Raw genomic sequence first — 25,176 nt, 5'->3', positions numbered from 1 at the left:
AGAACACTACTGTGCAAGGAAGCCACCGCACCGAGCCACCCAGGAGAGGACACCAATGTCCTGCTTGCTTCAAGGGAATAAAAGAGGGGCTTGTGGGTCATATTAAGCTACTATTAACTATGCATATAACACATGACAGGCAAAGCATTTTGCATACAGTGTCTCAATTAATTTTCAGTGTCATCCTCTGAGGTAGACATTATCTCTAGCTTATTCATGAAGAAATCAAGGTTCCAAAAGGTAAAGTGACTTGCCCAAGGTAACACGGCCAGTGAGTGGCATTGCCTGAATTTGAACCCAGATGTGTGTGGGTTCAGACCTCCTAGCCCAGCCATATCACATGCAGCCTCCAGCCAGGGTAGTGCTGGGACCCGAGTCGGGGCTGAACCTTCAGGCAGGGATTCATGGGTGGGTTCCTCTATGGGGCTGGAGCTGAGAGGCCTGACTAAGTCCTAAAGGAAATGGTCACTATGCTTGAGAGAAGTCCTGAGAGGTTTGAGGCAACCCCCACATGGGGAGGGCCCAGAGCTGGAGCACCACTTTCCCCTCACACCAGGGCAGAGGCACTGCCTGGCACCCTACAGGGCCCTCCAAACCTTTCCTCCCTCCTTCCCTTGTTTGCAGTTGAGAATCCTCCTAAAAAGCCCAGTTCCAGGCAACAGTCCCTACACTGCCAAGCCCGTAGTAGGTGCTCAATTAATGCTGAAGAAATGAATCCATGATACCTTCATATTCTCTCTCATTTTATTGGAAATCAAAGACCAGATCAATTATATGATTATTTCCACCTCACAGATCTAGAAACTGAGGTTCTAATTGGCAAAATGACTAGCACAAGACCACATAATAGTAAATGACAGGCCAGCACTCAATCCCATACCTCTGTGACCCCTAAGCACTCTGCTCTACTGTGCTGTGTGCCCCAGAAAGGAATAGGACCTTGTGCCTGAGAAGCTCCTTACAGTTTGTCAAGACCCTTCCATTTCCTTCCTGTACTTCACTGTTGTACATCGGCCTGTGGGGTTCCAGTTCAGGGAGGCTTGGGGACAGGAAGGAGGGCCTGAGAGAGCCGGACACCTCCCTGACCCTGGCAGTTAGTCTCACATCCAGGAGTAACCTGTCAGTGGCCTTGTACTGAGAGAGTTGGCCCAGCCTGAAGGGCAGTCCCGGTCACAGAGGGCCTGTGTGTGGAGTGGGCCACCCGGGCCTAGAAATCCCCACTGATGCAGGGTCCCCTTGGGGGTGGCTGTGGCCCCTTTGTGCAGCTACTCTTTGGAACCATATCTTATAAAGACAGGTTCCGAGCAAAGAGGTCCCACAAAGTGATGGGAGTGGGGAGTGAGGGGCCAGGGTGTGGGGAAGTTCTTACAGGGTGAAAGGGCTGCCCTGGAGCCACCACTGGCCTCCCAGCCCTGACTTTGCTGTGCTATGTCCGAGGCAGGTGGCTGCCCCTGTGCAGACCTCAGGATCCCCATCTGTAAAATGGAAGGATCAGTCTGATGGAGGGGCATGACAGCTCCTCCCAGCCCCAGCGGACCATGATTCCACATAAACCAGCCTCACAGGCAGATCCCAAAGGGAATTTCCTCTGGGGAGAAAGTGGGGTACCCCCATGGGGATGCCTTTGAAGGCTGCTGGGGCTGCATCAGCACTCCCTGTGTTCTGAAGGCAGAAAGCTCGTCTGCCCATCCTCCTCCTCAGGCCCAGCTTCAGCTCCACATCCCACTCCTACCCTGCTCCCTTCAGCTACTTGCTGGACACCCTGGCAGGGCCTAAGCAGTCCCCATACGTATGGCAGGGTAGGGAAGAAGGTCCGTGTTCAAGTCCCAACAACCCTGCCAGCTGGACAATTTCATTCTGGGGCATATGGCCTCTCTGGGCCTCAGTTTCATCATCTGTAAAATGGGGAAGGTACTAACTCCTTAAAGGGTAGGAATTAAATGAGCCACAATATGAAAAGTTCTTAGAACAAACAGCACCTGGCATGTAGTCCTTGTCCAGGCAATGCCACGTCTCGGTACTACTATTTATAATGCATACCGATGCCATCTCTTCTGCTCAGCGGCCCTCAAGTGGAGCTACCGTTATGGCAGTCTAGAGGGAGCACTAGATTGAGAGCCCTGGACACAGAGCTATCTCTCAATCACCCCTGACCCCCAGGGGCCGGGGTGCCTTCGCCTCTCCTGGCCTCAGTGTCCCCCTCCTCCCCCCGTCAGGTGGCTTCCCTCAGTTCCAGCACATCTGAGACTCCCTCAGTGTCCACAGATGTTCCTGTCCCCGCAGCCATGCCTCGGTGTCAGCAGGCCCCTTCCTCCTTGCTGATAGGTCCCCAGCTCAGAGTCTGCCGCAATCATGGTTTGCTGAATGAACCCGTGTAAGGTGCAGTGTTACCGTGGTGCAGCATCTAACATGTGGCAGGCACCTTGCCAGGGGCCTCGTCTTCTTCATTCTGTTTAATTCTTAGAATCCTTCTGAGGTTCCTTCTGCTCCCAGGATAAGGACAGAAGTCTGGAGGGTGGTCTATAAGTCCCCCACCCATCTCCTGCCCCTCACTCACACTCTTCGCCTCTAGGCATTCAGGCTTCCTTTTGGTTCCTGGAACCTTGCTGAGCTCTTTCCGGCCTCAGGGTCTCTGCCAGAAGCACCACCTCTCCTTATCCCTAGTGAGCTCCTGCTCAGATTTCAGACCCCAGCTCAGTGACCACCACCACCCCCCTTGGGGAAACCTTCTGCAACTCCCCCCTCCACTCCCACCAGGGATGGCAGGTCCTCCTGTGGAGTGTGTTCGTGGCCTTTGCCCCTTCGTCTTATACTGTTTATCACTTTACATTGGTTTATGCGTTCATTTCACACCCGTCTCTAAATCCTCTTGAGAATAGACACCATGAGCTTTTCTGCTGTATCCTCAGGACCTAGCACAGAACCTGGCAAGTAGTGGACAGCAGTGGATACTTGCTGAACAGGTAAGTAGATGGAGAAGCAGGAAGCCCATGACACCTGAGGCCACAGAGATCGAGAGACTTGCCCAAAATCACACAGCCCATCAGGATTTGAGCTAGTCCATGGGGCTCCAGCTCCCAAGCTCTTTGCACCCACCCCAGCCTCATGCCATCTTTGAGTGCAGTGGAGGACTGAGCCAGAGGAGCTTCCAAAGGGAAAGGGTTTGAATGACAGGGCAAGGGCTTTGATCCCCTCAGAGCCCTGGCTGCTTGGAAACCTCATAAGGGGTGAGCCCACACCCCCACTGCTCCTCTGTGAGCCTTCCAGGAAAGATCTAGGCTCTAATTCTGCCTCCAGCTATGTAATCCTGGACTTGTCCCCTCCACTCTCCAGATCTGTTTCCTCATCAGTAAAATGGGAGTGAGACTGTCCACAAAGCAGGTGGTGTGTGCAAAGACATGTGCATTAGCACACAAGAAAGCTCTCAGCAGAGACGGCTAACCAACAACCCTCCCTGAGGACACACTGGCAGGGAGGATGGCCGCATTTCAGTCCCTAACTCCTATTGTTTCCAAAATCCCAGCAGTGTCCAGCTGTCCAGTCAGTCAGCAGGTGGGCCTCTCAGCTTGAGGTACTCTCAATTGTCACCCTTGGCTCCCATCCTCTCTGGGAATGCTCTCTCCCTACTGGGCCCCACAGCCTCCTCAGCAGGAGGACATCCAGAGAGGTGGCAGACTCTGGGGCAGACTGTGCTAGGTTTGAATGCTCAGTCCTAGGCCACACAGCTGTGCTCCTCTAAGCAAGCCACTCAGCCTCTCTGGGCTTGCTCTTCACCTCTAAATTGAGAGTTGAGAACACTGAATTTTGGGGTTGTGATGAGGAGTAAATACAGCTCTTGCGTTAAGTGCCTGGCACCTAGTAGGCACTCCGCAAATGACAAATGCCCTCCTCCCTTCTCCTGACAGTCCTAAGTCCATCGTCCCTATTCCTTCTGTTTCCTCCTTCCTTATCTTCTTTCTCCAGGGAGTCAGTCTTCCAGCAGGAGTGAAAACACACACACACACACACACACACACACACACACACACACACATTCACTAGGAACCCCCGCACAGTACCTCATATTCAGTGAGAACTAAATAAATATTTGTAGACTGAATAATCCCCAAAAATGAATTACTAGCGGTAAAATGTCAGACTATAGGTAGCTGGGAGGGAGCATTTAGGGATAGGGGCTCTTCCCTGGGTGCTCAACTCACCTTGAGTTCAGCTCTGGGCTCAAGCATCCCAGTCCCAGAAGAGACATCACTGAGAGACGTCAGAGTGAAGTTCAGGTCTTCTTTTTCCTTTACAAAGTGGGCATGCAGAGAGAGCCCCATTCATTGACAGGCTCAGAAAACAGCAACGCTTACAACAAAACCTCTGGCAAGTGCAAAGAATATTTCCAGAGCCACAGAGAAATGCAAATACCATTTCAAAACCACCAGGGGAATTGCTTTTTCATTCAACAAACCTGCACTCCTCGGTTCAATCAATATTATTGAGGTTCTGTGCCCAGTGCTGAGGATACAACAAGCAAATGAGATCCATTTTCTATCCCCAAGGATTTCCTCAGCTTGATGGATATGACAGATGCACATAAAAAAGGTTAATAGCAAGAAACTCTTCTTAGGGGCTGGAGATGATGGAGGGGAAAGCAGGGAAGGCATCAGAGAGGAGGAGTTGCTGGAGCTGAGCCTTAAAGGATGAGTAGGAGTTCTCCAGGCAGAAAAATGAGAAAGGAAGGCATCCCAGGCAGTGGATGGTGCATGCAAAGACACAGGGGCATGGAAATGAGAGTGTGTGTGTGAGAGCAGGAGAGGCTTAGTGTGAGGAAAGTGGATAAAAGATAATGGGAGGGGTCTGGAATACTCATCTGGCCCTCAAGAGCCATGGAATGAGTTTGGGTTTTATGACGGGAGCACAGGGGAGCCAAAAAGGATTTAGAGGAGTTGAGAAAGCTCTCTAAGGTGCAAGGGATAGGTAAACAGGGGGAGGAGAGCAGGAGAAGAAGCAGGGAGACCAAGGTGAAGAGGCAGGATTGACAGATGGGAGTGGACGGTGCGTTTGCATGTGCATTAACCGAAGGGATGAGACCATGTTGCCTAGGCCTGGAAAAGACAACCTCCCCCAGGGAGTCCTCCCAGAATAGTTCTTGATTCCCCTGGCTATGTGTTCTTCCAGGAGAGAAAGTACTAGCTTCCTCACTGGCCCCTGTTCCTAACCTCTGGCCTCACAGAGCGGCAGCAAAGTCAACCATCATCACGCTCCTGCCCTGCCCCACTGAAAGGCGAGGGTAGGCCTTTTGGGTTCAGGTTTTCTAACCTATGGGAAATGAAGTCCCATGGCTCCCTGGACCTACGTTCAAACCTTACCTCCCTTGGGGTCTCTGGGCTCAGTATGGGGCCTCACACAGTCCTGATTTCAAGCCTCAGTGCCCCTATTCACCATATGACTTTGGACAACATCATTTTGCCTATCTGTACTTCACTTTCCTCATCAGTAAAATGGAAATGAAAAATAGGACCTACCTCCCAGGATGCTGTGAAGCTCACCCCCATGAGATAGGACATTGATAGGAATGGCGGCTGAAGTTATAAGTCAGGCTGACCCCCTCCTCCCTGAGGGAGCAAGAGCCGGTGGGACCAGCCAGGACCTGGGAGCCTGGGTTTGCAGGTCAGCAGACTGCCCTGGACTGTCAGGGTCTCAAAGGCCAGCCCTGTCGGAGCTCCACAGGGTTGAGGATCTGAGAACCATCATCCAGCAGGAAGAGGGGCAGGAAGAGTCCTATCACCCCAACATTTCCCAGGGGCCTCCTGGAGCATCTCGCCCTCTGCGTTTACCCTATTAATAACAGCTGCCATTCTCCTTTAGCCTGTGACCCTGCCAAATAGGTATAAGTCCCCATTTTGCAGATGAGAAAACTCAGGGAAGTTGAGTCATTTGCCAAGTACTGCCAGGAAATGAAAGAGCAGGGATTTGACCCCAGATCTGTCTGACTTGCCACAAAACCTCAGCCCAAGGTCAGGTGGGCTGAGGAAGTTTGGGACCTTGGCGGGAATGGATGTAGGGCCCCAAGGTGTCTGGGAGTCTTGGGACAAGCTGGGTTGCCTGGTCCCCAGACACACATTCTGTGGTCCTTCAAGGTCATCATGATCCTAGTAGAGCCTGAGTCATGCACCTCAAATTTGGGTAACTTTAGGAAAGAACAGAGGGAAAGGTCTATAGCTGTAGTGGGTCAGATCTGGGCTCAGATCTTGACCTTGGCCCTCACTGGCTCTGTGCCTCCTAAGCAAGTCACTAAGGTCTCTTGCATGTTCTCTTCTATAAAATGGGAAGAAGCCCAATCTCCCCAAGGGGATGTGTGAAGGTCAGACAAGGCAGGGATGTGAGGGGCCTTTGGAAATACCTTCTCAGCCTCTGAGGGATCCAGCCAGCATCTCTTTGTGACAGCAATTTACCTGCCCCAGGACCCCTGCCCAGGTGTCAGAAGACCCTGAGCTGGGCAAGGCAAGGGCAGAGGAGCCCTTGTTCCTGCTTCCCTACAAGAGGGGAAGCAAAAGAGAACCTGTGTCTCCCAGAGAGGACACAGCTGGCCTCTGATTGCATTTGATTCCACCTCCCTCAGACCCCTCTGGACCTACCTCATCTGTCTCCCTTATGCAAATTGCTTTCATCAGCCGGCTTCATCACCACTCCCATCCCTAGGTAGACTAACCCTTTACCCCAACTACTCTCTGGTCCTGGGATTTGTTCCCCAAAACATGGTCTGGACAATCAAAGAGTGTTTGGAAATCAGACTGAGCTGACTCTTCCTTCACCCCTGCCCTTTTTCTCATACCTTCCCCCAACTCTCACCATGACCATAAGCCAAATCATGCTGCAGGCAGAAGCTATCAGTAATCCTCCTGGCCAGCCTCCTGCCTCTTGCCCCTCTTCCCCATGGGTCACCCTGACTTGTCGTTTCCAACCTTCCCAGAGTTTCAACACTAGCACCATTGTTTGTCAGATTTCACAATACCTCTGCCTGCCCAGTACCCTCTGTCCCCCAACATATCCTGGAAAGACAGACCAGATGCCCTAGGTGTGTCTGCTGCAGGAAGGGGAGGTACAGGGGGCAGGGCAGGGGACTAATTCTGTGGCCAGATGACCTTGGGCAAGCCAGCCACTTACATTCTTTCTTGAGGCCTCAGTTTGCTCAACTGTAAGATGGGAGAATTGGATAGAAGTCCTGGAAGGTCCTTCTGGTTCTGACATTTGATAAATCAAAATCACACAGCAGCATATTCATTCAAACCTATATTGCGGCACCTACCACATGCTGGGGTCGGGGGGCTCTGGAGACACAGCTGATGGGGTCAGAGCTCAGCAAGGGAGACAGATGTGTAGACCATTACAATACAGTGTGGTCAGAGCCAGGCCAGACGCATTCATTGATTTTCTTGGTGGAATCAGGAAGGACTATCTGAGAAAGCAGCATTTGAACTGGACTTTGAAGGATGAATAGGAGTTCATGGGCCAAACATGATTTTTTAAAAAACTTTCAGACTATGCTAGTCAACATTTGAGCTGCCTTAGAAGTTAGGGTGTATCTTGTAACTTTGCTGTGGGTGCTGAGGGTGAAGTACAATTTCAGGGCCTGAAATACCAAGGAGATGGGAGCTCAGCCAGGTGTCAGTTCTAGTCTTAGATTCTGGGAACTGAAACCCATGAGCTCCTGAGAGTTTGGTGTTTGCTGGTGAAGGCCCAGCCTACCCCAGACAGGAGCCAGTGAACAGGCAGGACTTCGGACTTTCAAGTGGACAAGTGTTGGGGCTCCCAACAGGCCCACACCATGCTGGCCTTCACAGGTAGGGAGCCATGGGCTTGGAGTCCTCAGGCTTAGGTTACGAGTTTGATTTACGCCTTCCTGGCTTGAGAGACCTGGCCCTGGTCTCGACATTGCAAATTCCTCCCTGTAATTCAGATGCTCATAGAAATCGTTCTAGCGGTAGGATCAAACAACTTACTGTCTTGCAGTGGCCTTTGCAAACTGTAAAGTGTGCAGGACACAGAAAGGATGATTAGTGTGGAGATGGTGGCTTATAACCGGTCCCTTGTGAAGCTATTTGCTTTGTAATCAGGATTAGTGGTTTGCCCACCCGACTCCACCCCACCCTTGACGTCACCAAAATAACGGTGGGATTTCTAGCACAGATACCTTTGCTCTGGCACAGATACCTTTGCTCTGACCATATGTGAACTGCGGTGGGCCTTTGACCCTCTGCCGTTTTGCCCACCCTCAACCTGGCCATCTCAGAATGCTTTTATGTGACCCTGTATTGAAGGACAGAGGCTGCCTCTAGACCCTGGGGAAGGGGTGGGGCACTCTCGGCTTGGCCCCTCCTGTGAGTCTAACTTAGAAGTCTCCCCTGGAGGGGGACCAGTGGAGACCCCCATCTATACAGCCAAGAAGGGGCCAAGGTGGCAGCTCCCTGAGCCAGGCTATGGGTGAGGGCAAGAGCCTCTCCGAGCTGTGTCCTGGGCTGCTCTGTCCGAACCCCAGCTGAGCATCTTCCCTGCCTGGCACAGCGGAGCCCAGGGCTGCACAACACTCAGCGTCCTTAGCTTCTCAGCATCCTCCCTGAACATCTCACTCTGCCTGGCCCAGGAGCAGAAGGGGACCCCTTGGTGGTTTCACGGGGATAAAGAGCAAGGGGTAACAGCATGGCCCTGCTGATGGAGGCCCTGCCGCTGCCGCTCACTCCCAGCTCTCTGCCTCCCGCGGCCCCTCTGCCCGGCCAGGTTCTGATTTTGGTGCAGTGCAGACTTTCAGCTTAACGAGACAAATTGATATTCTGTGCCAGCCCAGGGATGGAGAGGCAGCTCGGGACGCTCAGGCTTGGGCGGGCAGCTCAGAACTGGGCAGGGGGTGGGGACAGCTTCAATCTGGAGCTGCCTTCTGGGGCCACTGCCAACCCTGACCACTCCCCCAACACGGGTCCCCCACCACACTGACAGGTACCCTGAGACCCTGAGACGGCGGTCCTGAAGGTCCTTCCACCCTCGGTGCCCTCCTCCCAAGCAGGGCGCCCCTCCTGGAGGAGGCAGGACCCTGGAGAGGGAAGCTTCAGAATCCAAGAGAAGCCCCTTCACCTACTATGACCTCCTAACCTTGCTCCTAGCTCTGTCCTCCCACCAGTCTGGATTTAAAGGGGCAGCAGGTCTGGACTTAGAAGGGGAGCAGATAAGGCAGGAAGAAGTGGACAACTGGCTGGGAGGATTGCATTCCTGCAGACTTCTCGTCAGGGGTCCCTGGAGTCTCTGGAATATGGTCAGTGCCCCCCAACATAAACAGCCCCCCAACTCATCACAGATGTCCTTGTAGATTATATGGATACAGGAGGCATATGCAGATGCCCCTGCCAGTGGGCATCTGTGAGCAGATAAACAGCCTCTTGGGTGGGGGTTGGGGGGCTTCCACCAGAATTGCAGCCCCCAGGCAGGTGGGGGCCCCGCGGCAGGGGCTGCAGGGGTAGTTTTTAGATGGCAGTAGGGAGCTCAGTGCATGCTCTGCTGTGTTGGACCTGCAACCACAGATATGTCTAGTCTGTGTTGAGTTCATCGATCCCCCTCTGTGACCTTTGCTGCCCCCCAGGTCTGGGGATGTCCTGACCAAAAAGAGGGGGAAACCAGAGCCCCCTGCACACCTGAAGGAGCCCCCCCAGAAAGTAGGGGATGACTGGGGGCCGTGTGAGCCAAGCCTTCCTCTCTCCCCTGTCCCTCCCCACCCCCCACCACCAGTCGCAGGACGCCCTCCGACCGGCTCAGCCCCAACCCTACCCTCACCGTGCCCTTGACATTCCCTCCTACTTCGGGGGAGCGGGCATATTCCTGGGACGCTGCCAGCTTCAGTTCCTCCTGACCCCACGGGAGGAATTAAAACCGCAAACAACACCGTGGTGGCTCGGCCCACACACCCCCGCCCCCACTCTCCTCCCCCAGTCCCCCCACCAGAACAAGCCCTCCCCGCGTCCCTCCCTCGTCCTCCGGCCTCCGCCCCCTCCCCCAGCCTCCGGCAGGCAGCGCAGCGGCTGGGGCGGCCTCTGCCTCCCCCGAGATTGCATTTTGCCAGCGAGATGCTCTCCTAGAAGCCGGCGCCGGCGCCTGCGCCCCCCCGCCCCCCCACCTGCTCGGGCAGGATGGTACAGTCTGCAGAGGGACCCGGGCACGCTGGCTGGGCTCAGCCGCGGCACCAGCTGCCGCACCGCGATTACGGGGCTGCCCGCCTGGAAACCGTGCCGGATTTGTGGTGATTTTCGTAGCCAAGTAAGTACCGGCATCCCCCAGCATGAGAAAATAAAAAATAAAAAGCGCCCCACTCCGCTCTCCCCTTCCTCCCTCACCCATTTTATTTTGTTTCATTTCATTTGATTTTTTTCAGTGCTGATGGTGGTGGCGGCAGCGTGGGGGGGGGGGGGGGGGGACCCGGCTTGTTTATCTGGCAGCAGCTGAGGCTGCATTGGGAGCCGCCGAGGGAGACACTAGTGTGAGGGTCCGTGTGCTGGGGGATAGGACTGGGGTGCTGGGGACGTGAGCAGGGGGGCCTTAGACAGGCAGATGCCCACGGTCTCAGGTAGATGCCGGCAGCCTCTGCTCAGCAAATGCCCCCGATGGTTGTTATGCAAGGACCAGCAAGCAAACCGGTAGCAGGGGGCAAGGTTCTCTTCCCTCTGAGCTTCGTCCCAGGGAGACACAGAGGACTACAGGGCGCCTCCTGCCTGGCCCCCACTAGGCTCCAGGAAAGAGGCAAAGGGAGGCTCCCACAGAGGGTCCCCCTGGCAGGTGGGCTGCTTGTGTACCAGGACCACCAGGTCGGGCCTGCCAAAGCATGTGGTGGCAGGGATGAGACCCCCCGGTTCCCAAGATGGCCAGAAGGGGGGCAGGAGTGGGATAGCCAGGCCATTTTGCAGCAGTCATGCTGGGTGGTGGAGTTGGCACTTTCAGCCCAGAAGCCCAGTTCCTGGGCTAGGCTAGTTGGGGTGGCCTCTGGCTGAGAGCAAGCTACCTGGGGCTCCTCCCTGCCCCCTGCAGGATCAGGACTGGGAAACCCATCAGCGGGTCTCTACACTCCCCATGGATGGGCTGCTATGGGCAGCTACCCTTCTAGCCCAGTGGCCATTCCCAGGCTGCCCTCTGTCCAACTAGGTTGTATGGGGAGGGGTCTCTGTGGCTGGCCTGCCCTGGTCAGGGAAGTGCCCCTGGGGGTCTTGGGAGCCCCCACACAGAGGCCCAGCCAGGCTCGACCTTCAGAAGGGTAAGCTAGTAGGCAAGCTCAGCCATCAGAGGTCTTGGTGTGATGCTGAGTGCCCCTTGCCCAGCGCAGAGTGGGGTCCCCTCCCCGCCTGCACTGCTCTCCAAATCGCTGGGAGGAGGCAGAGCTGACGTTTGGGGCATTTCCAGGAGCTGCAGGAGCCATCCGGAGAAATTCTCCTTTGACGTGTGCAGTAGGAAGGGGCTTGGAGCGCAGGCCCCAGGGGGCCTCAGCCTGTTAACTTCGTGGAAGGGGCAGTGGCAGGGAGGGGGCAACCGCAGCTCTGGGGGACCGTGCTGGGAAACCCAGGAGAGATGTGAATGGCCCATGTTATTTAGCTACCTTTGTACCTCCAGTCCCATTCTCATCAGGGCACATACACAGCCACAGATTTGCACAAATGCACATACACAAATATAGTACACATAGTAGTGTCTTGTATGTGTTCAAATCATATACACAGAGTTCCTGTGCCCACTGATACACCGCAGCACATGTGGCTACAACTCAATTCCCTGAAGACCACCTGCTCACCTGCAGACTACCGCATGCACATGAATGCATCATGCACACACACGTGCACCTGTGAACCTGGCATACCCACACATGTGCGTAGCTCTAACAGAGGAATGCAGTCGGCTGCATAGGGGCTAATCAGCCTGCACACGGTGCCCTGCAGCAGCCAAGAATGTGGCATGTGGCCATGTGCGGGCTGGCCCCCATGTGAAAATGACAAGCACACATATGTGGTGTCCCAAATGCTATCTGCATGCCTGTCCGGCATTAGCAGGCACACAGCATGCTGGAATGTGCCCACAGGTGAAGGAATGTAGGTGGCATATGTACGAAGATGGCCCAGGCACACAGATGCAGCACCTTGCCGATGCCGCCTGCACACATCCACTCCTCAGGTTCCAGGCATCTCCCGTGGGAGTGAAGGTGCCTCTCTGGGCACTTGGGGATAGGCTTGCCCCTCAGGAGTCCCCCTGTGAGGACAGAGGGATACTGGCCAGGCAAGGGCCAGTCCAGATTCCCAGGGAACTGTGATTGGGCTCAGGAAAGACCATCTTGTGTTATTGATGTGCTGCAGAGGAGGCTGCCTGGAGTTGGAAAGGGGACAGAGGAGCGGGCAGGAGTAGCTGCTGCCCACAGCCCAGACTACCAGGAGTCTGGACTGGCACAAGGAGACCAGCACACTGGTGTGGAGTCTTGTAGAGCTGGGGACCAGGACACTGCCAGCAGCCCCCAGAGTCCTCTCCAGACCATAGATCAGAAAAGCCGCCTGTGGTTTATACTGTAGAGAAACTGAAATGCTGGGGCCCCCTCGCCCACTGTCCCCACCTAGCACAGGTATGGGTTGGGAAACTTGGGTAAATAATAAGCCAGCTGGCACTCACTGAGCTAATTGTTCTGCATACATCGCATCAGCGGGGCCTCTCATAGCCATGTTATTCCCGTGCCACAGATGAGGAAGCTGCACAGAGAAGTGGAGACACTTATCCAAGGTCACACAGCTGGGACATGGCAGAGATAGGGTGCGGGGCAGGCCATCAGTTTCCCTGCCTGCCCTCTTAGACCCTCCTCTCCCTTCCTCCATGAGGTCAGCTCATTTAGAGTGCTAACATCTTGGGAACCAACAGCCCAAGAACTTGGAATTTGGGGGTGAGGCTCCAAGAAAGGGTCCAGAGAGTCTCCCAAGGGAAAAGCAGAGTCCTCCCCGGGCATATGTGGCCATGTCCTAGACAGCTCTACCAGCCTTTTTCCTATGGAACTGATGTCCCCTAGAAAGCCAAAGCAGATGTGCGCATTCTAAAGTTAACCGGCCTGGACCCATTCATAACAGGAAAACTGAGGCCCAGCCAGGTGAAAGGATTTGTCCAAGGTCACACTGTGTCTTCCGGAGAGTAGAGTATCTTACCAACTTGCTCAGGTCCCAGGCATGAAGCAGCAGGGGCCTTATTTGACTCCTGGTTTTCCCCAGATGTTTGACTCTAAGTTAAAATGATGAGCGCACCAGACTCAGCCTCTACTTCTGATCAGCTGTATGACCTTGGGTAAATGGCTTTGTCCCTCCGCACCTCAGTCTCCTCTGTACCCTGGCCATGCCTATCCCTGCCCTGCCTTACCCCACAGCTGTCTGAGAACCTTGAGCACTCTGGAGGTCTGTGCTTAGAGGTGTGATGGGCATCAGGGCCTGGGGCCAGAGCAAGGGAACACCATGCTGCTGCAATTGACCAAGGTCAAGAGGGGAAGCAAGGAAGGGAAATCTCTAGGCTGGTGGGGCTCAAGCATTAGTGGACCTAAAGAATCACTTGGTGGAGGGCAAATTTCTGGGTCCCCACCTAATGATTCAGGAGGTCCTGAGAGCTGTGTTTTCATAGGTGTCCTAGAGTTCTCATCTCTCTAGCTTCATACCCGGGGGAGCTGAGGCCAGTGAGAGCAGGTTTGGGGGAGCTCAGAGGCTCTCAGAGCTGAAGCTAACCTGGGCACCATGTTATTGGCTGGCTCCTGCCACATCTGAGGAAACTGAGGTCAATTGGGGGGCAAAGTGAGACTGACACTCAGGCCTCCCACTCTCCAGTCCGCATCACACCACCAGGTTCTGGCTGTACCCTGCACAGCCTAATCAGGCCCTTCCGGGGGCTGCTCAACCTTCGCATGGCAAACAAGACTATCTTTCTCAACAGGGTGGCTGGGAGGGGTGCTCCTAAAAGACTCACCGAGCCTTAGGTTTGAGTCGTGCTGGTGAACTCTCCCCAGCTCTATGATAGTGAGGAAAATGGCTCATCTTCTGTAAACCTTGATCTTCCCCCCTCCAGAAGGGGAACAGACTTCAAGCAGGGCTGCTGGGAAGCTTCTAAGTAATAGTGTGAAGCAGCTGGCATGTTATAGATGCAGGGTGAGGGTTGAGGACTTGGGGGACCCTGAGGTGCACAGCGGGTCCTCTCAATACCCCCCTTAGCTCCCAGGCTGCGGCAGAGCTGTCTGGGATGTGAGTGTCAGACACCACATGCATACACACTTTGTGGGGTGGGGTGGGGGGATGGAAAGGCTTCTTCCTCAGCCCCACCTGGAACACACAGAGCAATGTGGGAGGCAGGGTTGGGTCTCCTGCCTGGAATCTGGGCCCCCCAGCCCACCTTGCCCTGTCCAAAGCCAGAACACTAAACATGCAGTAATAAATTTCTCCCTTCCAGGGGGAACCTCAAACAAGAAAATATCTAGGGAGACTGTGCCCCTGGACCAAGACAGTCAGTGGTGGTATAGTTGGGGAAGACAGCAAAGCTCTGGAGTTTAAGGCAGTAAGTAGGGTGGAACCCCAGTTCTCTCATCTGGCAAAGGGTTGGTAATAGTACCCACCTTGCAGGCTGTGGCAGGGGACAAGTGAGGAAAATAATGGACATAGAGTGCTGGGCTTGGGGTGTGGCCTGCATTGGTGGCTCAGTGAATGGGAGTTGCGGAGCTCGAGAGTCAGTTTGGATTGAGAATCGAGAGGTGTGAGTCTGAAGCCTACCTCAGCCGTTGATGAGTTTGACCCTTGAGTCAATCCCTTTGCCTCTTCAAGCCCTGGTTTTGATCTTGTAAAATGGGCGTAGGTGCCCACTTCAGAGGGCTGCAGTATGACGACAGTATAGAATAGGTGATGCTTGCTGCAACCCCTGAGAACCTACTGGATGCCAGGGGATGTGCTAAGGGCTTCACCCTGGTCTGCAGTAGGGAGTGTTTCTAAGACCTGAGATGCATCCTGTGCAATCCAGGAAAACGCTCCAGGATCAGAGGAGTGGAGGGCAAGATGGCCTGGCCTAGTAGAGGCAGCCGAAGGAGGCCAGAGCTGCGCTCCCTGAGGCTCCAGAGGCCCCCAGGTCTGGGAGAGGAGGCCTGGGCCACAGGGTCAGGAGAGCCGGGTTGGGGGCCCAGCTCGGTCAAGGATGGGTGACCTAGGGCAAGTCATGTCAGTGCCCTGGTCTCACTGACATGACTTGAGAGAGGTGGCAGTGATCCCTGCCTGCCTTGTGTCCTCAGTGAGAGCAGATTCTCCTGCCAGCTGGCCCTCGGGATGGAGGGTCTGAGACACTGCAAGGCTGAGGTATTATTAACTGCAGTCACACTTATAACCGCTCCTTGTTTCCTGTGGGCTGCCGTAGCAAATGGCCACAACCTGGGTAGCTTGAAACAACAGAAACCTAGTCTCTGACAGTTCTGGAGGCTGGACATGTGACATTGAGGTGTCAGCAGAGCTGGTTCCTACTGGAGGCCCTGAGGGAGATTGCACACCCTGCCTCATCTCCAGCTCCTGGTGCTTACCAGTGAGCCTGAGTGCCCACTGACTTATAGGTGCATCTCTGCAATCTCTGTCTTCTTCTTCACCCACACATCAACCTTCTTCTCTATGTGTCTCAGTGTCCTGTCTTCCGTTTATGAGGACACCAGTCACTGGACACGGGGCCCATCCATCAGGATGATTTCATCTTGAGATCTTTAAATATATCTGCAAAGACCCATTTCCAAATAGGGCCACATTCTGAAGTGGACATGAATTTGAGGAGGGACACTTTCAGCTCCCCCCTGCAATCACTAATATTCCGCTAGTTTCCTGCTAGTAAGTCATTTGTTCCTCACAAATTCCCATTCTACAGATACAGAAATCAAGGCCTGGGGAAGGCTAAGAACATGTCGGAGTCACATAGCAAGTGAGGGGCACAGCTGGGATTTGAACCCAGGTCTCTGGTGCTCTTTCTCCTTTCCAACTTTTTAAAGCTGGCTGGGGGCTATCCATACCCAGAAATCCATGGGGCAGGAGTTCTAGCCAGTCCCATGCTGACCCACAGCCTGTGGGGGCTCTTGAGCTCCAGAAAGAAGAGCTGGAGGTGGTCAGGGGAGCTTGGAGGTATGAAGGGGCTGTGCTAGGCCAGGAGACCTGGGCAGCGCAGGGTTGAGAGCCTACAGTGCCTTCTTATCTCTGCCCTCACACTCTGCAGACCTTGTGGTCCTCATCTGGAGAAGGGAGACAGCAACACTAAGCTTGTGGGGTAATTGCCAAGTTCTAAAATGCTGAGCGTAATAGTTGTTACTAATAACTAAAATATATCCTCAAGCACTTTACAAATATTTGTTCATTTCGTGTGTGGGAAGGTAGTTGCGTATTCCGAGTCTCATCCAAGTGGCTCCACCCTTAAATAGCTGCATGTGGTTGAACTAGTGACTTAACCTCAGTGTACTACTCCATAGAAGTATCCACCTTCCCAGATGCCATGAAAGATAAGTGGAATTCAGCTAAAGTGCCTGGCCTGCAGTTATGGTCCTGTTGAAGGCTCAGAGAATGTTTCCTCCTCTCTAAAATGAGGATAAGAATAGTGTTACTATCATCATACTATTATTTGTCATATAAGGATTTAGGAAAGTGATACAAAGGATGCAGTTGGCTCAGGGACTTCTAGAAAAAGGCCTGCAGAGGGCTTCCTTAAAGATGGCCTCAGAAGAGGCAAGTCCTAGTCCCAGGAAAAGCAGACAGGTGGATTTAATCTTTGCAAAGACTCAGGGAAGTTGTGCCGTAGTGGAATACGAGGTTGGAAGAGCCTGTGGGAAGAAGCCGGGAACGAATGACTCTCATTTGGGTCCATGAGCCATATAGCTTCGAAGGAAGGAAGCATGTATCTCTGGGGCTCCCATGCCCACCCTGAGGACAGCTTTCCTATAAAGCAATGTCATTCTCCACATTGCCTGGGGCTGCTCCACTGGGCCATATCTGGCCACCACCAGGGACTGTTTTGCAGAGGGCATAGGGAAGGTACCCCAGAGGTGCTCACTCCAGCCTGGCTTCCTCAAATCCCTGCTTTGCTGGGCTAGAGCAAGAGCTCAAGTGTGGCACAGAAAGCTGAGCTGTCATGTTTTTCTGTCAAGGCTGTGGAGTGGTGGGGGATCCTTGAGAAACCCTTTGGGGGTATCCCCTAGTCTGCCTGAGGCCTCTCCACTGGGTGAGGAACAAAACCTAGTTCAGAGCAAAAGGTGCTGGGCTTCACCTGCCTGAGTCTTCTCAGCATTCTGATCTGTGCCCAGGGGCAGGGGGCATATCCCATGTGGGCTGACTTAGTAGTGATGTAGCATGGTGGTTCAGGACCAAGTCTGGGCCAAGACTGCGTAGCATCAAATATAAGGTTCCCTGGGTGCTGAGCCTTGGTTCCCTCAGTTGTAAAGTGGGGACGATGATAGCGCCCACCTTATAGGGTTGTTGTGAATAAAGCTGAACTGTGTGGGTTCCCAGATGCATGTTTTGACATCTCTGAAAGAGGGGCACGTATTACAGGTGCTGGCATGTCACGTAGAACCAGTCATGCCTTTTTCTTTCTTAAGTATATATAAAGTAGCAATGCATCTTACGATGGATGCACCTTAGATTCAGTGAAATATGGTAAATAAGATAAAAACCTATAAAAGACCAAGCTGATGGGAATAAGCCTGTCTCCTGCCGGCCTCCCCAGGTCAGTCACCATAGGACCTTGGGCAATTCTGTGCACACGCAGGAGCCTTTGTTTCCTCTTCCTCTCAGGGCTCTTGTGAGAAATCAGCAAGCTTATGTGTGGATCATGTACCACAGAATACCTGTATACAGTAAGTGTTTAGTAATTGGCAGCTCAAAACAAACAACAAAGGCTATAGTAGAGGGAGGAGTTTAAGTCACAGACTCTGGGATTCTAACTCCTACCATTTCCTTGCTGTGTGACCTTGTGCAAGTTTCTTAACTTCTGTGCCTTAGTCCCACCATCTGTAAAAGTCTCAATTTCATAGGAGTGCTAGAAGAATTAAATAAAATTAAAGTGCTTAGGGCAATGCTTGGCAGAAGCAAAGGCAATTGTTTTTTGATGAACTTCTAATGAGTGTCTTCTAGTTCAATAAATGGCAGCTGAAATAGACCCTGAGCTCAATAAAATAATAACAATACAGACTGCACTTGTTTTACAGTTAGAGCAGTTGAGGCCAAGAGGTATGTGGATATTCCCAAGGTCACACATATAGCTCTCCCCAGTGGCCAGGCCCCAGCACAATATCACCTTCTTTCCCACGTCAGGCCAGGACTCTGATTCTTATGGCAAGAGGGATCCTAGCCCGGAGAGGGTGGGTTTCTAGAAAAAGCTGCAGCCAGATGTGGCATCCTCTGGGTCAGGGCTCTCTTCAGAAACGTTTTCCTTCTCCCTTCACATTTCTGCTTGTTCACCATAGTATAGGGGAAGGGGCTGAGTTGGGTCATGCTCAAGGTCAGCAGAGCCTGCCAACCACCCTGCATGCCTACCAGCCAGCACTCCCTGGCCTTCTGGGTGGCTACTGCAGAGTTGACACAGCAGAACTCCCTCCTGGAGAGAGCAAAAGCCCTGGCCAAGGCTGGAGCCAGCCCTGGGCAGAGCCAGGGCCACAAAATGGATTGGAGTGAGAGTAGGGAAGTAGACACCTGGGTGTAGCCTACCCTGACAAACTCCCCAAGTGACCTTGGACCCAACACAGTCCCTCTTTGGACATCAGTTTCCATCTTTAGAACAAGAATTTTGGGGCCAGATGTGCCCTCCAAGGACTTTAAATGTCTAAGACTCAAAATTGCCCAGGCATTGCTGCTAGTCAAGGTCATGGGAAGGGACAGGGCTGGAGGGAAGGAGCTCATGTATGTGTGCATGCATCCCCATGTGGGTCTGGGGTGGAGGTCCTTCAGAGCAAGCCTGAGACAGCAGCCCCTGTTCAGCCCAAGCATTTCTGCAGAGAAGGTGTAACAGCCCAGCGACCCGGGTACCTGCTCCACAGGCTCGTGAGGGGGACCCAGGCAAGGCATGACAGTGTCCACACTGACATGTGCATTTGCAAGGCAAAGATTGCTGAGAACGAGTCTTTTGTAGCAACTATCTGAAGGCAGGAGATCAAGAGCTCTTTAGGCCACTTCTAAATTTATCAACTTACATGACTCACTTCAGATTAAAATGAGGCCTTTCTTCCCATCCCACCTCCAGCCAATTTCAAGTTTCCAAGCTCAGAGGATCTTGAAGAAGGGAGAGAATGTAAATCAATAAAACCAATATTGGCTAAGTAGTTGGTCCATGCCAGGCCATGTGCCGAGCTCCTTGCTAAGCCAGAGATGAATCAGCTCCAGAGACAGCTGTCACTGGGGAGCTGGGGCAGCCCAGGTGCAAGATGCCCAGCCTGGGGACTGGACCATGAGTAACTTCTGTGTCTGAGACTTTGCCTTACCACAGTCCTTGTACCTCACAGGGCCTCAGTTTCCTCATCTATACAATGGGGCTAGTAAAGGAAGAAGTGTGGGGCCTCGGCTACCCCTGTGCTCACGCCCAATGTGGCTGAACATTCAGGTCCAGGGCTGTTCCTGACTGTTTCTTTGCCCTTTCAGGGGCTGCAGTCTGCCCCGATGGCCTCAAGAGAAGGGAATTCCAACAACTTCCCTTGCTCTGGGACCTCCAGAAGCTTCTCCAGGGAATCTCTCTGAACTCCAGAGTCAAACCTCTACTGTGGGACCACAGCAGCTAAAAATGATTGCAAATTCCAGTGTTGGAAAGTGGCCTACAAGCTTTCCCACCCTGAGCCTCACAGCAGCCTTTGGGGTAGCCTGGAATAATAATAGCGGCTTTTGTTAAGCAAGCGCTCCCTGTGCTAGGCTAGGCGCTCAGCCAGCAGGCCTTCCTCTACCTTTCCCAAGTGGGACTGGGCCCGCTTAGAGAGGAGGAGACATGTCTCAGAGAAGTGCCAGTCGTTTAGGCAGAGTGGGGAGGAAGCCTAGCTCCTTATCATCTTGCTGTGCCCTCTGGATTCAAGGGGAAACTGTGACCCAGAACAGAGCTGCCTGAGGTTGCAGAGAGTCCAGAAGCCCAGGACAACCTCATGATGTCAGACCCAGCCTTCAAAGTTCACATACCCCAACTCTCCAGGAGAAAGGGGGAGGCCTTGGGCCAGACCCCAAGCCAAGAACAGGGCCATCCATACCTGGCCTATGACCCCAACATAGCTGTGCACAGGAGCACGTTCAGGATACCCTTGAGGCTGACCCCTCAGCAGTGTTAGGCCCAGGAATCAGCCACATCCCTGCTTTTTGTCCTCATTACCTAAAAGACACCCCAGGAACCCTCCTTGGGTTGGAGGCACACTGGTCCACATTTTGAGGAGAGAAGTCTTCAGTGCCTTAGGCACCTCCTAGGCCCTACTGAGGAAACTGTAATTCATATCCCAACTCGGCCAGATTGTTTCTGGGAGTGAATTGTCTTTCCTTTTTGGGCCTCAGTGTCTTCATCTGTTGGCAGGGGAGGTGGGTGTAGCCCTTGTGGAGATTGTGCAAGATGTGAGTCAAAGACCCTGCCCAGCCCCTACTCCACACCTGGTGGCTACTGTGATGACACCAATTAGTGACATGCAGTTCTCATGTCCATCCCGTGAGGATGACATTCTATCCTCACTTTACAGAGGGAGACACAGCATCCTCAGAGAGGTGCAGGGACTTGCCTCTGGTCACTTGGGCTCCCACAGGGCTGGGAGTGGGAGCTGGTCAGTTCATGTACATTGAGGGACTTATTGCTATATTCTTAGGGCTTCAGAGGGCAGCCAAAGGTGCTGTCCAGAGGGGCTTTTCTCTATCAAGGAGACAAAATCCCAGAATGCAGAATTGTGGGGTTTAAATTGGAGAAGACAATACTGGGCAGTGCTGAAGAGCAGACTCTAGGGCCTGGAAACCTGGGCTTGATTCCCAACCTCAGTGCTTCCTAGCTATGTGACCTTGAGCACGTGACCTCCCCTGGCTGTGTCTTACCCATCTGTAAATGGAAGTAAACAATAGTACCTATTTCATAGGGTTCTTGTGCAGATTAAATAATTTAATACATGTCAGGAACTTAGAACAGTGCCTGACGTTCTTCGCAGGAAGCTCTATGAAGTATCTCTTGTAGGTATTACTAGTATTATTATTCATAGAACCAGAATGGGAAAAGGAGCCTGCACTCCCCTTCACCCTCTCTGCCTGAATCTTGCCCTAGCCTCCTTCAGGCCACCCAGAGACGCCTTCTCAGAGTGCCCATCTGACCTGCCACTATCTGGTCAAGGCCTCCAGTGCTCCCCACTGCCAAGCAGATGAAGCCCAGACTCCTCAACTCCCATTCAGTGCATCTGTGATTTATCCCCCACCTACCCTTCCAGCATCTTCCTCCATGCTTCACCTTCATACCACTTCTTTATCAGTGAATTACTTCATCCACTAAGTAGGTCAGGAATTGAGTCATTTACACAAATTGGAGTACAGCTCCCATTCACACTGACCTTTTGCCTCACCTCTGAGCCTTTGTCCAAGCTATACCCACCTCTGGAACACCCCTTAGCCATCCTTCAAGACCCCACAAAAATGTCTCCTTGTTCAGGAAGACCTTCCTTCCTCTCCTGTTATTGTAAGCTCTCAGGCAGCAGACCCTGGATCTTTGGAGTCATGCCCTAGCTGATGAGTTTTGTTTTATTTTTGTGTTTTTCAGAGATTTCATTAAAACATTGTTGAATAAACACATGTTGAATAAATGAAAGGGCGAACCTCACTGGTTCTCCCTTATTCTCTCTTGTACCCCCCCCCCCATCATCTGTTCTCCTTAAGTGGCCAGATGGACTCTTTTTAACAATATGAATCAGACTGGTGCTCCTTGCTTAGAACTCTACAGTCTTCCCCATGATACACAGAATAAAACCCAGCCTCCTTTCGTAGCCTCTCAGTGTTTGGCAGCTCATCCCACTCCGCTTTCCTCACTCACTCTTCTCTAGCTTACTGGTTTCCTTTCCATTCCTCAAACTCATCAGCCTCCTTCCTGTCTCAGGGCCTTTGCATATGCTGTTTCACCATCTAGAATGCTTTTTCTCCTTCTCTTTACCTGATAGGTTTCTTCTCATCAAGCTAAGCGGCAATGCCCCATTGAGGCCATCCTTCATCTATTAGAAAGAGCTTCTCCTGTCATGGCACCTGGGTTTTAACAGCATTTACCACATTGTATTTATTCCCTTGTTTGTTGTCCATCTCTCCACTAGACAATCAGCTCCTTGAGGACAGGAAGCTTGCCTGTCTCATTGACTGTTGGGTTCAAGGGCCTAGCACGGGGGAGGCTTTCTGTTTCATGCAACTTCATTCTTGACTTAGCATCTACAGGAGGGGTAGAAATGATTATAGGCAGATATGCAGGAACCCCACACTCAACCAGCCTGCCTTTAATGAGCCTTTCTGTGCAACCTTAAGTGAAACCCATGCAATCTCTGGTCTCCTACCCTTTACATTCTGGCTGGACAGAGGGCAGTAAAGGACAGATGAGTCTGTAGGTCCTGTAACATGGTGTGAAGCAGAGGAAAGTCTGGGAGGAAGAGCTCTCAGCTGTCCTGTTCTCTGGGAAATTGGGCTTTGTCATATTGTTTGTGGTCCACTGTGGACTTTCAGGCTTGAAGAGTCCTTAATGATGGGTTTGGGGGCCAAGCCTTAATAAAGGGAAATTTCTGTTGATTAGACTCACACAGACCAGCTCTGGAAGGAGCGTGCCTGGCGCTTACCTGCCCTCCCCGACCTAAGTCCCCAGCAGGGCACCCGTAGCTGCCAATTACTGTGTCCCCAGCCCATGAGGTGGCCAGAAAGGAAACCAGGCAGCTACGGCTTGGAAAACCCTGTTTACCTTTTTTAAACTGTTGTCATTTGAATTACAAAACTAATGGCATGCTTGCTGAGACAAATGGCTAAAAGATACAAAAGGGTCCACTGCAAAAGGAGTCTTTTCCTCTCCCCAACATCCCAAGTTCACCTGACCACGGTCAGTACCCTGTTTTGTAGATATGGGGATGCACATTTTTCCCCATGTGTTCACGTCCCCTAGTCCAGGATATATCTTGCAACTGATGGCACGCCCTAGTTTTACTGGAAGTGCTTTTTTTTTTCTTAGTGGTATGGAAAATCCTGGTGCAACTTACCTTTCAGCTGAGATTCATCAAAATCTGGCAATTTGCTGTTTCCTTCTCTTGTTTGTTCTCTCACTCTCTGGCAGGTAGAAGTTCAGAGAGGTTTTGTTCCTTCTCTGTGGGATCTTTTTACTCCTATCTCTGACTTTACCCTGTCCCTTAGTCTACTTTGGCCATCCTGGCAGCTCAGCAGTCTTTGAATGAGAGGCAGCAGAGACTAGTGCGGAGAGCAAGGGCCTGGAAGCTGCCAGTCTGCCGTTTACCAGCTGTATGTGCCCTCTCCGTGCCCTCATTACCACATTCAGGCGCCAGCGCGCATGCGGTGCCCAGTGCAGTCTGGCACCGGGTGTGCTCGGGGGGCCGGCACTTCCCTCCTTGCCCCTGGACGTAGATGGCCTAGTAGAGCAGGGTACGTCATCACCCCTCCCCAACCAAGTAGCCCTGAGACCCAGAGGAGGGGCAGGGAGCCTGGCCCACATATAAAGGTTGGATGCAAAAGGTCGGCTAAAAAAAGCTACGTGCAAACAGGGGCAGAAGGTAAAGTTAGAAAACGGACTCAAAGGTCAGAAGAGAAAACAAAAGGGCAGAAAGGGTGAACCTGAAAAGATGCCTTCTTTACCCCCAAAGCAAAGAAGATGTATTTTAAAATATCAACTGAAGCCAATAGAAGCTTCTTAGGAAGGAGAAAGTCACAGAGAGGCCAAGGTGATCTGCTGTCCCCCAGCCCAGCCCCCACCAGGTGCAGGTCCAGCATGCATGAGGAGACTCTGGGCAGCCAGGTGCACCTACAGGTCAGAGCCCCCTGGGCTTCTTTCCTGCGCTGGTTTCCAAATCAGAGCGCTATTCACTGACATGTACACAGCTGCTGTTTTAAGTGCTTTGCAGGCCTTACTTAATACAACATCCCTCTGGCATGTATTATCCCCATTTTACACATGAGAAAACTGAGGCTCTGAGACAAACAATGACCTGCCCAAGGGCACCCAGCCAGCAGCCTGACTCCAAAGCCTGACCATGACAACAGTCGCTTCACAGTCCCAGAGTCCTGGGTCTGGCAGGGAGACCAGTCATTGCAAATGAATGTGCTATCAACCAGGCTAGGGGAAGTCTCGGGGATGCCAGAGCCCAGAGGAGGCATCACGCACCAGCCCTTTGTTGGGCTATCAGGGAACAACCTCAAGGGGTCCTCACATGGCAGCCAAGTGGAAGGATAAATAAGAGCTAGCCAACTGGAAGGAAGGTAGGAAGTGGAAATGGTGCTTCAGGCAAAAGCACAGCTTGAGCGGGGGTGGAAGCCACCACCAGCCGCCCAGAGCAGAAGGCGCCAGGCGGGGGCGGTGAGTGCTCCGCCGGAGAGGTAGCCAGGCCAAGCCAAGGGCAGTGGGCTGAACAGTTCTAAGCTGGGGCATAATGTGATCAGACTGGCCCATTTGGAAGATCTCGTGGCCCTCCTGGGAATAATGAGTTGGGGCTGGAGGCCCAAGAGGAAGCTGGTCAGGCATCCAGGTGAGCAAGAGCAGAATGAAAGAGCAGGTTGCCACGAGATGGGCGGCAGGCAAGCTGACAGGGCTTTGGGACTGATGACAGACAGCAAGGGAGAGGCCATGGCAAGTCCCAACTGGTGTGTGGACCCTTTAGAAAGGGCCAGAGATGGTGAGAGGGGAAGCAGGTCGTGGAGAACCTATGAATCTAGTCCTGGGGAAGGGTCCGCAGATCTGTTTCATGAGAGACCAAAAGGGATGATTATGAACAGACACTTGGGAATCACAGACTGAAGGAATGTTAAAGTCCTTCATAGAAAGAAAGTTATCACCCATACCTCAGGAATGGGGAGGAATTTGCTCCACAAACAGCCACCTACTGAGGGCCTACTGTGCTCCAGACACTGAGGACATCACGCTAAGTACAACGAGCTAGTTCACTGCCTTGTGGCCCTGCAATCAAGGGGCTGG

The 25,176-nt window shown here is 52.8% G+C and overlaps 1 protein-coding gene and 2 long non-coding RNA genes across 13 annotated transcripts in view; 1 reads left to right on the top strand and 2 right to left on the bottom strand.

Annotated features, from left to right (window-relative positions):
* The window catches only part of LOC121494662, a 52,986-nt gene extending 29,358 nt beyond the window's left edge, over positions 1-23,628 (bottom strand). The window contains exons 1-2 of the long non-coding RNA XR_005988840.1: positions 23,237-23,628; positions 4,200-4,286 (exon numbers count right to left, since the gene is read on the bottom strand). This is a non-coding gene — a long non-coding RNA (uncharacterized LOC121494662). The remainder of the gene's footprint in view (positions 1-4,199; positions 4,287-23,236) is intronic.
* Positions 1-25,176, top strand: part of ATP2B2 (ATPase plasma membrane Ca2+ transporting 2) — a 378,806-nt gene that overhangs the window by 191,702 nt on the left and 161,928 nt on the right. For 2 of the 11 annotated variants that reach the window (XM_041761345.1, XM_041761347.1), the window contains exon 1: positions 10,101-10,287. The exons of the other annotated variants lie outside the window; for them this stretch is intronic. The gene's annotated coding sequence lies outside the window, so the exon portion shown is untranslated. Of the gene's footprint in view, positions 1-10,100; positions 10,288-25,176 lie in introns of those variants that run through there. 11 annotated transcript variants of the gene reach the window in all.
* Positions 1-25,176, bottom strand: part of LOC121494660 — a 78,788-nt gene that overhangs the window by 29,713 nt on the left and 23,899 nt on the right. The gene's annotated exons all lie outside the window — the stretch shown is intronic.

Source organism: Vulpes lagopus, chromosome 7 (genome assembly GCF_018345385.1).
Source record: "Vulpes lagopus strain Blue_001 chromosome 7, ASM1834538v1, whole genome shotgun sequence".
Classification (NCBI taxonomy): domain Eukaryota; kingdom Metazoa; phylum Chordata; class Mammalia; order Carnivora; family Canidae; genus Vulpes; species Vulpes lagopus.
Note: the sequence above shows the minus strand (reverse complement) of the source record. Positions and strands in the feature narration are given on the sequence as shown.